This window comes from Leucopleurus acutus, assembly GCF_964270905.1.
Source record: "Leucopleurus acutus genome assembly, chromosome: 6".
Taxonomy (NCBI): Eukaryota; Metazoa; Chordata; class Mammalia; order Artiodactyla; family Delphinidae; genus Leucopleurus; species Leucopleurus acutus.
In genome coordinates this window covers 60459570-60474504 of record NC_139149.1, presented here as the reverse complement: position 1 = coordinate 60474504, position 14935 = coordinate 60459570, and positions in this window count along the sequence as shown.

Here is a 14935-nt window from a genome sequence, read left to right as displayed (position 1 = left end):
AAATGCTTTCAGTTTTTCACCATTGAGAATGATGTTTGCTGTTGGTTTGTCACATATGGCTTTTACTATGTTGAGGTAGGTTCCCTCTATGCCCACTTTCTGGAGAGTTTTTATCATAAATGGGTGTTGAATTTTGTCAAAGCTTTTTCTGCATCTATTGAGATGATCACATGGTTTTTATTCTTCAGTTTGTTAATATGGTGTATCACATTGATTGATTTGCATATACTGAAGAATCCTTGCATCCCTGGGATAAATCCCACTTGATCATGGTGTATGAGCCTTTTAATGTGTTGTTGGATTCTGTTTGCTAGTATTTTGTTGAGGATTTTTGCATCTATATTCATGGGTGATATTGGTCTGCAATTTTCTTTTTTTTGTAGTATCTTTGTCTGGTTTTGGTATCAGGGTGATGGTGGCTTCATAGAATGAGTTTGGGAGTGTTCCTTCCTCTGCAATTGTTTGGAAGAGTTTGAGAAGGATGGGTGTTAGCTCTTCTCTATATGTTTGATAGAATTCACCTGTGAAGCCATGTGGTCCTGGACTTTTGTTTGTTGAAAGACTTTTTTTCTGCAGTGTGCGGGCCTCTTACTGCTGTGGCCTCTCCCGCCGCGGAGCACAGGCTCCAGACGCGCAGGCTCAGCGGCCATGGCTCACGGGCGCAGCCGCTCCGCGGCATGTGGGATCCTCCCGGGCTGGGTCATGAACCCGTGTCCCCCGCATTTGCAGGCGGACTCTCAACCACTGCGCCACCAGGAAAGCCCTACTCCGCCATCTTGAACCAGTCTGATAACAGTCTAAATTTGACTTGAGTACAATGAAAATCTTTTTAATGAAGATGGAGAAGCTGGATATATTATACTCTACAACCTGTTATCAACCTTCCAAATAAGTGAAAAATTCCTAGGTAGAAAATTAAGATTAGCATCAATTATACTTCTTTGTGAGGCATGTTTCTATCTAAGCTCTTTGGACTCTAGCACTGCAAAATATATATTGCATAGTTGACAACTATTGTTAATGGATAGCTACTGTACTAATTTACTTTTTTGTTTTTTGGCCATGCCACGTGGCTTGTGGGATCTTAGTTCCCCAGCCAGGGACTGAACCCAGGCCCTTGTCAGTGAGAGCGTTGAGTCCTAACCACTGGACAGCCAGGGAGTTCCCTACATGGTTATTGTATGAATGAGTTTTGATAGTTTATACTGCAATAAGAAACATGCACAAATCTCAGTGGCTCAAAGGTTTATTTGTCACTCATGGAATTGTCAGCTGTGGCTGTGCTCAATATGTGTTCATTTCAGGATCCAGGCTGAAGGAGCAACACCTATTAAGGACACTCATTATTGTGGCAAAGGGAAAATGGTGTAATGGTTGACCTGTGCAATGGCACTTAAGCTTCTGTTTATATGTACATGTCGATTACACCTCACATTTCATTGGCCAAAGCAAATCACATGGCTAAACCCAATGTTAATAAACTGAGTAAGTATGTGTCTCCTATACAAAGGGACTGCATGTCACATGGAAATGTGTAGGATATATAACTCTCTTACAGGAGGTGTGGTGAATAGCTGAGAACAATAATGCAATATTCCACCATTATTAAATGGGATGCATCAGATGAAGAAGTAATTCAACAGACTGTTCTGCTCTGATCATTCAAATAAGACCAACCTGATGGTTTATAGCATCCTTTGAAATTTTATCATTGCACTTTCAATTTAAGAATCATGGAACTTCTAGTGAAATACAAACCATTGCCACTCAGTGCTATTGTGTTGTGTTTTTTGTTGTTCTTGTTGTTTTTGGTGGAAACATGGGGGAGAAAAGTCTCCTTAACAAGATTAATCACTAACTAGTTATGCCAAAGATAGGGACTCTTCTCTAATAACAGCTGTGTTGTAAAGCATTTCTTCCTACATATGGCTCACATGTTCTTTTTTTTAAAATTTATTTAATTAATTTATTTTTGGCTGTATTGGGTCTTTGTTGCTGTACAACAAAGCCCTCTCCAATTGTAGAGAGCGGGGGCCACTCCTTGTTGCGGTGCGTGGGCCTCTCATTGCGGTGGCCTCTCTTGTTGCAGAGCATGGGCTCCAGAGTGCAGGCTCAGTAGTTGTGGCACGCAGGCTCAGTAGTTGTGGTGCACGGGCTTAGTTGCTCTTTGGTATGTGGGATTTTCCCGGACTAGGACTCGAACCCGTGTCCCCTGCATTGGCAGGCAGACTCCTAACCACTGCGCCACCAGCGAAGCCCAGGCTCACATGTTCTTGTTTAAATGTATGGCAGCCACCACCATTCACAGTTCCTATTACTGTCTATAACCCTGTCCTTTAAAATTTGTCCCCTACTCAAAATCTTTCCTCAGGAAGAGCTGTCATTGATTTTTCTCCAGTATCCCACTGAGAGGCCACATTGTTTGAAGCAAAATGTCAGTGAATATCCTTCCAACAATTCTTCTGGCTTGTAATCATCCCCACACCTTCACTTTGGCTCATCATGTAGGAGCTAGTTTGTTCTGATGCCACACACATGTCCTGGGCAGGGAACTGTTTTTGAAGAGCTCTGCTACCATATGGTTTTTGTAAGTCTTCATTTGTGATTCAAGTATTTTGGCGTGATGTTGAATTTTATATTTTTTTGAGAGAGACTGAGCTCTGCCAGAATTTCAAAGACCTTAATTTTTGTCTGTAGCTTGATGCTGCCCTGTTTTTCAGTTTCCATTATATGATGGTCTTCCTGATATTATTGCTAAATTTTCTTTATTAGTGCACGTAAGAGAATTATCGCCATCCCACCCCACCCTACTGCCTTTATAGAGAAATTGGTCATTATTTTTGGATGAGCTGAGTCATCAAAGAGATTCTGGATAATGGGCAGATCTGATAGTGTATATAGGTAAAGGTAAGATTATTCATTTTGTTTAGAACTCGCCTCTTATCTTTGCCAAGCACTTGAGTGGGGAGTTCGAGGTTTCCAAAAGAAAAACACATCAACTGAGTGGAAGATCCAACAGAGAGGCATAAACTTTGAACTTGAAGAGTCAGAAATTCTTCTGCTTGCCCCTGGTGGGATGCTGCCATAAGATGGAACTCATGCTTTGAGCACTACGATTAATGGAATTGCTGAAAAAGCAAATGTTTCTTTTCTTTTCTTTTTTTTTTTGCAAAGGTTTCTTAAAAGCCTTTATAATTCACCAACAAAAGGGCTTCAGAAATCCTATAAGGATACTGAGAAAAAGGTCAAGGTTAAAGGCCCCATCTTCACCGATGTGAAAGAGATGACTAGTCAATCAATACAGGATTCCTGCAAGGAATTCTGAAACCAGAGAGGGAAGTCTCTCTTCTGTCTCTAGGCAATTAGGAAAAGGCAGAACTCAAGAAGCAAAGTGTCTGATGGTACCGGTTAGGGCATTGGGCCCACATCCTGTGATAAGAACCAGCAGATGGTTCCTGGAAGAGACAAGAATTCTGTCAGTTCTGGTGTTGGTGCCTGCCCAGATATTGCTCAGGGTAACACTCTGACTGCTAAGTATCTACCTCACCAAGTATCTAACTCAGACTGGAGCAAGGCATGGAGGTAGGCGCTCTGTCAGCCAAAGCCTATCTGGGGCTGAAAGCTACTTTCTTAGATAATGATTTTGTGTTCTGTAAACTATAAAAAGGGAAAGGGAAATCTGTCCGTTTCTCCACGGACGAGGAGTTGATACTCTTGTCAGAAGTCAAGAAACTTATTAGACTACAATTACCTGTGGGCAGGGTCACTGTGATTAAAGACATGGATTTTCTTCTCTTCCTCGCTTTCATGTAATGAGGGCTCAGAACATAACAGGTGTGTTTGTTGGACAGCAGAGAGTGGGAATTCCAAAAGTATGTGTGCCAGGAAAGGAGAATTCTTCCATTAAGTTCAACTGTTTGTTATGCATTTAATGACTTGCCCTCCTGTTACATAATTATAAATTATGTAGAACCATGTCTTTTCTGCTTTGTCTTTTCAGTTTTCTATTCCTGAAGCTATTTTGTATTCTGTGTAAAATAAAATCCAGGAGGATTCTTTAAAAAAGGAAAAAAGAAATCTTTCTTGTGCCCTGGAAATTTCTGTGAAGAACAGGATACACCAGCCTGAACCTGTTTCCAACCCTGCTTCATTCTATTGCTTGGAGAGAATTAATTCACTCTTCATGGGCAACATCAAAGAAAAAACAGGCAGGATTTTCAGGGCTACCAAATGTGTTCAGTGGTGTTCAGATTCCAGGTCTACAGATGCTTGGCTTTCATTTGTTTCAAATGTTTGCACAGGTTCATGACTGGATAAGCAATATACTGGGTAGTGGACTTACGGTAAACATATCAGATAATCCATGCTCTACAGGTGTTTTACATATAGGAGTCTTTTATGGGTGAAACTGGGGAGAAAGCTGTTCTACAGCCCTTATTTCAGCAGGCCTTTTCTTTTTAAGAATAATGAAAGTATATAGTTCCCTGCATATTTCCTATTTCTGCTGTCACAAAGATTGTATCCAGGAAGCATGTGATTCCAGAAAATCCATTTGATGGTGGGTGAATACTACAAATTAATTTGGCTGAATTTCTGGAAGTTGCACACAACTATCCTGTCCCCTTTGAAGTGCTGCACCGGATGGCAATTTGCTGCTGGCCTTCTGCAGACTCTTTTGTGGTAGATGAAAGGACCGGCTTCATGTAAATCAAATCACTAAAGTGTTTAGGCTCTCTGCATATATTGCTCCCTCAAGGAACAAGGCTGTGTTGGCCAGAAGGTGACCCATAAATCATAATGGGAACAAAAAAGTGTGGGGAAGGATAGCAGCACGATATGGAACTTGCTTTCAGGCTTTCAGACAGTGGTAGGAAACAATAAGATAGGATATCATGATGGGGAGCTAACTGCTAGGATCTTTGGAGGTACATCCGTCAGGAATCTATCACCTTCTGCCAAGATCCATGAGACCAGATGTAACCTTAGAATTAAGCTGCTCACCAGAAATTGTCCTGGTAATTTGATGGCCTTGTCTGTTGGGAGCAGGAAGAGAGCAAAGTAATACTGAATTGAGAGCATTCCTGGGAACTTCAGAGGAAGATCACGAACTGGGAGTATTTGCCACTTTCTGATTCTTACCTGATTTATAACATGATTTAAATCCAAGAATTCTCGGAATATGAGTTATGGATATGATTACTTCAGGTAAACTAAGTAATCAGTTCTGATCAGAACTTAGTGATTTTTTTTTTCTTTTTTTTTTTGCCGTACGCGGGCCTCTCACTGCTGTGGCCTCTCCCGTTGCGGAGCACAGGCTCCGGACGCATAGGCTCAGCGGCCATGGCTCACGGGCCCAGCCGCTCCGTGGCATGTGGGATGCTCCTGGACCGGGGCACAAACCCGCGTCCCCTGCTTTGGCAGGCGGACTCTCAACCACTGCGCCACCAGGGAAGCCCGATTTTTTTTTTAGTTTAACTGAAATATATTTCAACATTCAATGTTATTGTAGCATTATTACACTCTAGATTCAGAAGTAAAAATGTCTTTTCCCAGGGTTTGTTGCTTTGAGTAATAATTGGAACTCAGTATTATATAGATGAGCCAGTGACTATGTCAACACTTATAACTCCACATATATTTACTGCATATATAGTATTTGAAAAGAATCAAATAATGGATACGGTTGGGAAAGAGATTAAGTCTAAATATCAAAATATTCCGATGAAATGTCAAAACTGTAATGTCCAACATCCAGATGTTTACAAGTTGAAAATTTATCAGAGTATTATCTTCATGGGACAGTGTGAATGTGGCCTTCAAATACTGATTTACACTCAATGCCCAATTCTGTTACATTCTTCCAGCTTTAAACAATCACCTCTATTTGACACAAATAAAAAATCCATGTTATCCATATTAATAGAGTATTTCAGTTCTCAGAATAATCTGCTTGATAAAGACACTTTTCTGGTATTTTTCTCTTCTTTTTAAAAAGAAAATTCATAAAGAATTCAAAAAAGAAAAATCAAAGAAAAAAATCATAAAATTCACCCTTCTAAAGTGTACATACAATTCAGTGGTTTTTGGTATATTCATAAGGTTATGTGACCATCACCATTATATAGTAACAGAATATTTTTATTACTCCAAAAAAGAAATCCTGTGCCCATTAGCAGTAACTTCCCATTCCCTTGTGTTCTCATGGAATGAGAACCACTGGCAACCACTAATCTACTTTCTGTCTCCATAGATTTGCCTATTTTGAACATTTCATATAAATGGAAACATATAATATGTAGCCTTTTGTTTCTGGCTTCTTTAACCTGGCATAATGTTTTCAAGATCTGTGCATGTTTTAGCATGAATCACGACTTCATTCCTTTTTAATGGCTGAATAATATTCCATTTTATGGATATACTTCATTTTGTTTATCCATTCATTGCTTCATGGACATTTGAGTTGTTTTCAGTTTTTGGCTATTATGAATAATGCTGCTATAAACATTTGTGTACAAGTTTTTGTATGAAAATGTGTTTTCAATTCTCTTAGGTATATACTTAGGAGTGGAATTGCTAAGTCCTATAATAACTCTGTGTTTATTTGAGAAACTGCCAGACTGCTTTCCAAAGTGTTTGCACTATTTTTTTTTTCAATGTTGGGGGTGGGAGTTTATTAATTAATTTATTTTTGCTGTGTTGGGTTTTCATTTCTGTGAGAGGGCTTTCTCTAGTTGTGGCAAGCGGGGGCCACTCTTCATCGCCATGCATGGGCCTCTCACTATCGCGGCCTCTCTTGTTGTGGAGCACAGGCTCCAGACGCGCAGGCTCAGTAGTTGTGGCTCACAGGCCTAGTTGCTCTGCGGCATGTGGGATCCTCCCAGACCAGGGCTCGAACCTGTGTCCCCTGCATTAGCAGGCAGATTCTCAACCACTGTGCCACCAGGGAAGCCCATTTGCACTATTTTACATTCTCATCATCAATGTATGAGGGCTGCAATTTCTCCACATCTTTGTCAACACTTGTTATTGTCCATCTTTTTCACTGTAGCCATCCTAGTGGGTATGAAGTGATATCTCATTGTGGTATTGATTTGCTTTTCCCTAGTGACTAATGATGTTGAGTAAGCATTGTTCATTTGCTTATTGGCCATTTACATATACTCTGTGGAGAAATGTCTATTCAAGTCTTTGCTCATTTTTAAAAAATATTAACTAATTAATTTATTTTTGGCTGCATTTGTTCTTCATTGCTGCGTGTGGGCCTTCTCCAGTTGCAGCAAGCAGAGGCCACTCTTCGTTGCTGTGCATGAGCTTCTCATTGTGGTGGCTTCTCTTGTTGCAGAGCATGAGCTCTAGGTATGCAAGCTTCAGTAGTTGTGGCTTGCGGGCTCTAGAGCACAGGCTCAGTAGTTGTGGCACACGGGCTCAGTTGCTCTGTGGCATGTAGGATCCTCCCGGACCAGGGCTCAAGCCTGTGTCCCCTGCATTGGCAGGCGGATTCCTAACCACTGCACCACCAGGGAAGTCCCTGCTCATTTTTAATTGGGCTGTCTTTTTATTATTAAGTTGTAAGAATTCTTTATATATTCTGGATACTAGAGCCCTATCAGATAAATGATTCGTAAATATTTTCTGATATTTTCTCCTCTTCTGTGGGCTGTCTTTTCACTTTCTTGATAGTGTCCTTTGAAGCACTCCAATTTTTAATTTTGATGAAGCCTAATTTATCTATTTTTTTCTTTGGTTGCTTTTTCTTTATGTGTCATATTTAAGAAACCAATTCCTAATCCAAGGTAATGAAGATTAACTCCTATGTTTTCTTCTAAGAGTTTTACAGTATTAGCTCTTGCATTTAGCTCTCTGATCCATCTTTTTTTTTTTTAACATCTTTATTGGAGTATCATTGCTTTACAATGGTGTGTTAATTTCTGCTTTATAACAAAGTGAATCAGTTATACATATACATATGTTCCCATATGTCTTCCCTCTTGCGTCTCCCTCCCTCCCACCCTCCCTATCCCACCCCTCCAGGTGGTCACAAACTACCGAGCTGATTTCCCTGTGCTATGCGGCTGCTTCCCACTAGCTATCATTTTACGTTTGGTAGTGTATGTATATCCATGCCACTCTCTCACTTCATCCCAGCTTACCCTTCCCCCTCCCCATGTCCTCAAGTCCATTCTCTACATCTGGATCTTTATTCCTGTCCTGCCCCTAGGTTCTTCAGAACCTTTATTTTTTTTTAGATTCCATATATATGTGTTAGCATACGGTATTTGTCTTCCTCTTTCTGACTTACTTCACTCTGTATGACAGACTCTAGGTCCATCCACCTCACTACAAATAACTCAATTTCGTTTCTTTTTATGGCTGAAGAATATTTCATTGTATATATGTGCCACATCTTCTTTATCCATTCATCTGTCGATGGACACTTAGGTTGCTTCCACGTCCTGGCTATTGTAAATAGAGCTGCAATGAACATTGTGGTACATGACTTTTTGAATTATGGTTTTCTCAGGGTATATGCCCAGTAGTGGGATTGCTGGGTCATATGGTAGTTCTATTTTTAGTTTTTTCTGATCCATCTTAAATTAATTTTTGAATATCATGTGAGATATACGTCCAACTTCATGTGGATTTTGCATGTGGATTTCTATTCCATTTTCTAGGCATTTTTCCTTCTATTTTAAAATATGGAAAGTATTGATAAAGGAACTGATATAATTCTAATGAAATGTATTACCAATAAACTGAGAACTCAAAATTTCTGATTTCTAGGTTTATGTCCAATTTACAGTGCTTTTCATCTAAAGGAAACCACCAGATTTCTTTTGCTTAACTTTGAAATAATTTGTGCATCATAAAGTTGTAAAACTCTGAAATATCAGCTGTGTATAGGTTTTAGTAGTTTCTTTTTTAAAAATAGATTTATTTTATTTATTTATTTTTGGCTGCATTGGGTCTTCGTTTCTGCACGCAGGTTTTCTCTTGTTGCGGTGAGCTGGGGCTACTCTTTGTTGCAGTGCGCAGGCTTCTCATTGCAGTGGCTTCTCTTGTTGCCAAGCACGGGCTCTAGGTGCACGGGCTTCAGTAGTTGTAGCACGTGGGCTCAGTAGTTGTGGCTCGTGGGCTCTAGAACGCAGGCTCAGTAGTTGTGGCGCATGGGCTTAGCTGCTCCGCGGCATGTGGGATCTTCCTGGACCAGGGTTTGAACCTGTGTCCCCTGCATTGGCAGCCAGATTCTTAACCACAGTGCCACCAGGCAAGCCCTTGGTAGTTTCTTATAGAGCATTTTCAAAGATCAAACTGCTTGTTGATTTTGAATTCTTCAGTTGGTAATTGGTATTCTGAAGCAAGGATAGTTTTTAACTAATTGTGAACAGTATATTTTGTTATCTTATTTTAGCATTACTCTCTCTCTATCATTTTACACTAATGATTAGACAGCCAATATTTTTAGCTTTACTCTCTTATTTCTTGGCATTTATTGACTTGGCTTTAGTCAATTGTAGTTGTTAAATTTAAATTCTCTTCTCCTATCACCTATAATGTTCCCTTGCCTATTTGTAATGAGAAGTATGGAGCTTTTTTATTCAGAAATGGTGAATGAAATTACTCATCCTGGCAGACAAAAATAACTCAAATGAGTAAAGTTTGGCTTCATCTACCTCATTTTTGAAATTAGTGCAATTTCCAACTTAGCATTCCTGATCAAGGAAATACTGATTGCCTTTGAAAATTTATGGGAAAAAAAAAAGCAATGCACCTATATTCCTCAAAGACATTCAGACCTAAGGCCATTCTCCAACATGGCTTCTGTGGAACTGCCATTCTAACAAGCAGATGCTATAAACAAGAATGTGAATTATTAAATGCAACATAGCATTGTCACCAACAGACCACAAAATCTATTTAAAAAATTCTTTTACTTACATAGTACAGATTCTGCTGTGGCACTGTGTGCTCTAAAGGCTGCAGGTACATTTTAGAAAACACCGATGAAGGCATTACTGCTCTGTCCATTTGTTCATAGCATATATCATTATTCAAGAAATTTAAGAACCATAATGAAGGAAAATCACACAGAAAGAAAAGAAAAGGAACATGGACTCTGTCAGAAACAAGGACTACATTTTTATTCAAGAGGTCCCTAATGATGGAAAATCACAGTGAAAGGCAGAGGCAAAACCAGGATTCCATAAAGGACCTGACACACACCAGTAGTACAAGTAGGAGAATAGTCATAGCAGAGGCATAAAAATAAAGAAAAACAAAATTAACGAGAGACAAGCTGTACTGGGGCTGATGTACCAAACAGCAACAAATCACAGCAAATTCTGAAGATTAATTTCAGAATCTTCTGAAATAAGCAAGGAGACAGACAGCATCAATATTAATGAAGCTGAAATAGAACTCCAAAAGAGCCACAGCATAAAATGGCACATGAATGTTTTGTTTTTAAATGGATTGTAGATTGGATCACAGGACCATCAGGAAAATGAAGGGACATTCACAAGAACATCATAACAGGGCCAGCTGTGTGATAAGCAATTACAACATCAGTGCTAAAATCTCCAATGTAAAAGAAAAACATCAGTGGTGAAATAAAAGAAAATGTCAACAGTCTGCAGATGAGGTAAAAGAAAGTGAAGAATAGATTTTATTGAGACTCAATAGCCTGCACTGTGTCAATATCGAATGTCTTTGATAAAACAGACAATAGACATTCAAAGAAAGATCAGAATTTGATTCTGTCTTGTAATGTACTCAATTTCCCTTCAAATTGTTAGCTAAGGCAGCCCTGGAATCAGCCCAATGCTTCCACTGCTTAAACCACTTGCTGGTTGTAAATTAAATGCTTTTGGAAGCTGTATAACTTTGACAGGCTTCTAGAGTTCTGCAGAGGTCTCATGCATCCCTGTAGATCAAATTTTAAAATAAATAGTTTAAGTGTGTTAATAGCGCTGGTTACTGAAAGGAATGTTACAGTCCACATTTTTATAAAATGAAGGATTTGTTATTAAAAGGCAAGTTGTCAATTATCATATCCCTGTTGGTTTTATGGAGTGCTGTCCTCCAGATGGACAGGTCCAGGGGCTATGTCTCAGAGTAGTTGTGGCAATTCCACTTGGCATTTCCATTGCTATGTGGTACCACAGAGGGAGAAAATAACACCCACTTCAAGCTTTTTCTCTCTTCCTATAGCTCTATAACATTTATGATTGCAGGTTGTTGAGCTATTTTAACCACTAGCTGAGCCAAAGCCTGTTTGCAGGGGAAGAAAGAGTATAGTGGGGGTTCATTTCCCATCCACAATTAGAAAAGCAAGTCATGTCTGGCATAAAACTGCCTCTGTAGGGTTGGGTTCTTTGCCAGTCTCCCCCTAAAAAATGGGTGGGAAGTTGTGGGCGTTTCTGGGGAAGTTAAACCAAGGCGCCCTTTCACACAGATCTGCTCTCTGTACTATCATAAAGAAATATTAGCACTGTAGTAATTTAAAGACATGTCCACAGATTCTTTGGTATTCTTCCCTTCAAGAGCTGGCGCTTAATTCTCCTCTCCCTGATACTAGGCTGGACTTAGTGACAAATAGAATATGATGAAAATAATGGGGCATGATGTTGGAGACTAGGTCATAAAAGGCATTAAGTTTTCCTCCTTGCTCTCTCTTGAATCATTCACTCGGGGGAAAGCACGGGCCATCTCATGAGGTAATCTCGAGGGCATTCAGACAATCCTATGGAGAGGCCGACTGGTTGAGAAACTGAGCCTTCCAAACGGCAGCCAACAGGAGTAAAAGGACGTCACTGTCAAGAACCATGCGGGTGAGCCATCCTCTTGTCCCAGTCGGCCTCCAGATGGCTGTAGCCAAGGCCATCTTGAATGCAACCCTGTCTTGGATGCAACCTCGTGAGAGTCCAGACTCCCTCAGCTAAACCTCTTCCAAATTCCTGACCCACAGAAACTGTGAGGTAATAAATGTTCATTGTTTAAGATGCTAAATTTGGGGGTGATTTTCTTTTTGGCCACGTCTTGCGGCTTGTGGGATCTCAGCTCCCTGACCAGGGACTGAACCTGGGTCATGGCGGTGAAAGTCTGGAATCCTAACCACTAGGCCACCAGGGAACTCCCTGGGGGTGATTTTCTATGTGGCAATCGATAATTAATACAAGCCCCTGCCATCTACTTATGGTAACTATGTGCCAGGCTCTGTTTGCCAGACAAAACTTCTTGTAAGATAATGAGCTTCTCTAAAGAGGTCTAAGATTGCTAATTTCCATACGGGTATGAATCAGCCTGTTAAAAATGCTATTTTCTGTGGCTTATTCCCTAACATGGACCTATGAATCTGTATTTTAGCTAGCTTCCCAGGTGATTCTGATGCAGTTGGCTAGAGCATACTATTTGAGAAATATTGCTTCAAGCTTTTATCCTTTTCCTTCAGAAAATGCACATCTTTTAAATAAGACTCTCTGGGCATGTTGTTCCTTTTTAAAAATTATTATATTACTATTTTAAAAATACTACCCAAAGACTGTATGGAGTTTCTGGAAAGAGAGGGAGATGGCGTACCCTGATGAGAAGGTATTTTTGGAGACGAACAATTCCCCAAACCAGACCCTTTAAAAGATTTGTTTGGGTGGGATACTTGTACTCCCCAAGGAATTTTGGAGTTGCATTTATTTATTCTATAGGCAAAAACCTAGGCCTCATTTTGCTCGCAAGTTTATCTAATTTTTAGGAGATAAAGACAGAACCATCTCAGAGGAGCAGAGAGTTGCCAACATGTAGATCTGAGGGTGTCCAAAGGCCTTTCCCCAATAGAAATCTCCTTTAGTCTCATAGGATAAGATAGAATCATTCTCTTATCTCAACCATCTCTTTTTAAACATAAATACTTTGGGGATAGGTAACATTCTTAACCATCAGTCCCTCAAAAAGAGTGACTGCATCAAACCTTTTATTTTTTTTTTCCTGTCAGTCTTAGAAAGGAGTAAGGGAGTGGAGAGAAAAAAGGTCTATTTCATGGGGCTTCCCTGGTGGCGCAGTGGTTAAGAACTTGCCTGGCGATGCAGGGGACATGGGTTTGAGCCCTGATCTGGGAAGATCCCACATGCTGCGGAGCAACTAAGCCTGCAAGCCACAACTACTGAAGCCTGCACGCCTAGAGCCCGTGCTCCACAACAAGAGAAGCCACCGCATTGAGAAACCCGTGCACCACAACAAAGACCCAATGCAGCCAAAAATAAATAATAAATTAATTAATTTTTTAAAAAAAGGTCTATTTCATGGAATCTATGATGCTATCGGTCATAAGGGCCACCTATGTTTGGTGTATTTAAAAAAAATACTTCCAATTATAATTGGAAGATGTCTTCAACTGAAAGATACCCTTTGATTTCTGAGCTATTAAAATGTGAAAAAAATATGTATCTTAGAATAGATGAAATAAAAGTAATTTTATGGCTGACATCAGTGGTTATCAATTACTTATCACTGGTAGAGGAGAGTCTAGATAATGAAACTGTTTCTCACCTTTGAGTTTCAAAGTGCTAAAGATTTGATAGAAAGTAATACTGAAATTTTAAACTACTAATGGAATTATTATATTGGTTTGTGCTTAAAATCATAGGAACAAAAATGATTCCTAATACTTAATTCTTATGATCTTACAACGTAACTGGAAATCATCAGAAAAATCACACTGCTTATATACATACAACTTTTTTCCTTAAAAGATGAGTTTTTCATTCATTTATTCATGGTCTCTAACATCACTGGGTCCTCAGTGGCACTAGCAAGGGTTTGGAAAGGGTTTGGCAAAGTTTTGGGGTGTGATTGTTGAGGGGAGGGTAGAAAAGGAATAATTTTGTAGCCTAAAGATATAGTTATCATTAATAGGAGATGATCTAGAATATGATTCTTTACTGGGACCCTCCTACTACACCTTCCTGTTCTCCTTTCTTACTGCTCCACCTCTCACTCTCAGAGGAAGTGGATGCCATCACACCCAACTGCCTCAATGTCTTGGCAACACCCCTTCAGCCTACACTGTAACCTTTATTCCTCCAGTTTCAGAGGAAGAGGCACCTACCCTGCTCCCGTGTAAGGCCAACCCTCCGTCTGTGCCCTGGACGCTATTCTCTTCTGATTTTTCAAAGAATTCACTTATACTATGACTGCTTTTTCCTGTTCTCAACTTTAACCAACACACCTCTACTGGCTCCTTCCCATCCATCCACATTTAAGCATCCTCAAGGGTCACATTGTAAAAGTTCTTTGAAATAAATACAAAGTAGTGAGTACAAACAAGTTGAGTGAAATTATAAAACCCAGGCAGAGCTTAAATGAAAGATCCTGACTCCTTCAACTGCAAAAAGCATCTTCCCAGAGAGCCTCTGTGCCCCATATGCTAACTATTCATTCCTTCAAAACAAATATTTGTTAAGCACCTTCCAGGATCATGGCAGAAAGCTGGAAATGTTTTCGTTCACCAGAAAAACAGAACTTGGCTCCAAAATTGCAACTTGAATATATATATTTTTCATGGGTTTCCTAATTAGAAAGTTAGAGAGAGAAGCATGTTTTCTTTGTAGCTGGGAAGGAATAACCATAAATAAGGACTGAAATGCTTAGCTATTTGGATGAAGCCTTTCCACAAAGACTACTTATTCTACTCCTAGTCAATAAGAAACAGAACTGGAAGTATGGTAAGTTTTACAGATTCTTTACATTAAAACATTTGTATACTCAAAACAGACAGCCATATTCTAGTATATGCAAATATTCTATAGTTAAAGATGAATTAATACAGTCTAAAGACCCAATTTCTTAAGAAAAGAACATTTACAATAGCATTGAAAATATGAAATAATTTTCTGATTAAAGATGCACAGGACCTGTACACTAAGAACTATATAACATTGCTGAG